A 2148-nucleotide genomic window follows, 5' to 3' on the forward strand; every position below is an offset into this window, starting at 1 on the left:
CCTTTTTAGGTGATCAGCTGAATTCAAAATGTGTACTGCAAAATATTGACATTGATGTTATCTCTCAGCTGAGTAAATTATGTCGTGGATTTGTCTTAATTGGGTATCTTTTCTTTCCAGTTTTTTATTCAAAGTGTATAGCTTCTATTTGTAGTGCTCTACCAACTTTGCAGGCAGTGTACAACCCCACGCCTGATTGTAGATTTCATGCACTTACCCGCTAGCTTATTTGCATTTTTTGTTTACAACTACTTTAAACGTAACAAGAAAAACAATGGATTCCAAGTGAAATAACTAATATGGTTCATTTTTCCTAGTAAAGGCATAAGTAGAGATAGCAAGTTTTGATGCTGCAATCATCACTCATCATAAACAGAAAAATGTCAATGCTACTTAAAGTTTTCTTGATATTAAACATCTAGATTAAATCTAGAAAGCCAAAATTATCTTATCTTGCTAATGAATCCCATTAGCGAGGTCAACTTCATTAGAGGGAATGTTGACATCTGATGGTGTATATATATGCAGTCAGTGCTCATACCAATTAATTGAATACAATATCCAGTTATTTGAGAAATCGTTGCTCTGCATTTAGTTTACAGTGTCCCATGTTAACTAGCTCTAGAATTTTTCACCCCCTTCTCCGTGTGTTTGCTAACACAAACTCCATCACCAGCAACCATAACATGCATCAACTCCTCAACCCAAATGGCTGCCGCTCTATTCACTTTGCACCTTTTGATTAATTTAAAACCCAAATGTATAACATCGTAATTACCTTTTTACATATGCAGATGAGATCGGGTCCTCTTCCACCAAAAATTGAGAACTCTTCCAAATGAACAAACAAGCTCAATGATTTTCCTGGTCACAAAACACACTGACAAAAAAAGTAAAAGCTAATTTACAATTAAATCAAACGTTGGAAACAATTCGGAAAAGATAATTCGAAGAATGAAGAATAAAAGTAATGAAGCAGAAAAGCAATTACACAATGAATGATGTTTAATGAAGCAAAAATGCAATTAAATAATGGATGAAGTTTAACGAAGCAAAAAAGCCAACACAGAATCGGGACAATCATTGAACATTTCGTGAATGATGAGAGATAGAGAGAGACGAAGATAAAGAGTGATGCAAACTTATTTGAAGAGAGAGGGAAGAGACGTCAAGCTTACAAAGGCGAAGGGCAGCACCGTTTTTGGTGTGTGGCGGTGTTGTGACTTTAATTGGGAATCTAGGGTTCTTGTTTGATTGGAATAAGGAACGAGAAGGGAATTTTTTGTCAATATTACTGCACGTTTAGCGACCACACATTGTGGTAGCCAATGTGATCGCAACCAACGCCAAAACGATAGTACTGCTAGCCGTTTCATTAATATGTGGTCGCTATCTTGCTTAAATATGCAGTATTTTGTTGTATAATTATATTATATATTATATATATATATATATATATATATTAATAAAAACAAATATAAAAATTTTGAAATAACATAAATAAAATAATAAATGAATAAATAAAATATATTATAAAAATAAATAATATAAATAATATTAAAATATACTTATAATGTATAATTATTAAAATCCATTTAATTAATAGACTAAATAATATGATTCATACAAATAATAAAATCACAATATATGATAAAATAACATATAATTTAGTACTTCTATTATTTTTATAATAAATATATATTATCTTATGTAGTATTATAATCGTTTCTATGATTATTTATTTTTAATAAAGTAATATTTTTATATAATTATATTATTTACTATTTTATTATAATTAGATTATTATTATTTTCATGTCTAGTTATAATTATTAAATTATTATTATTAAAATATAATTCTAACAATTAAAATAGAGATCATTTATTTAGTCTCTAATTCAGAGACCACATGATTGGTTTCTAAGTGGTAGCTAAAACCCATAAAGAAAAAACTACATATCACATTAGCGACCATTCTGATTTAGGGACCACAATTGTGGTCTCTAAGTGGTTGCTAATTTTTTCCAATTTCTGGCGCGAGGATTAGCAACCACTTAATGGAAGCCAAATAGTCGCTAGGTGGTAGCTAATTAGAGACCACATTTCCTAGAGATCAACTGTACTGTAAATCAAGGCTTTGAGTTGTTCA

At 30.3% G+C, this 2148-nt stretch overlaps 1 long non-coding RNA gene across 1 annotated transcript; it reads right to left on the reverse strand.

Annotated features, from left to right (window-relative positions):
- Nucleotides 1–387: 387 nt before the first annotated feature.
- LOC107260823 lies at nt 388–1359 on the reverse strand. Its single transcript, XR_001534817.3, has 2 exons — nt 1179–1359; nt 388–880 (listed from the first exon to the last, which is right to left on the reverse strand). It is a non-coding gene; the product is annotated as an uncharacterized LOC107260823 (long non-coding RNA).
- Between the last annotated feature and the right edge of the window lie 789 nt (nt 1360–2148).

Source organism: Ricinus communis, chromosome 7 (genome assembly GCF_019578655.1).
Source record: "Ricinus communis isolate WT05 ecotype wild-type chromosome 7, ASM1957865v1, whole genome shotgun sequence".
In the NCBI taxonomy this organism is placed as follows: Eukaryota; Viridiplantae; Streptophyta; class Magnoliopsida; order Malpighiales; family Euphorbiaceae; genus Ricinus; species Ricinus communis.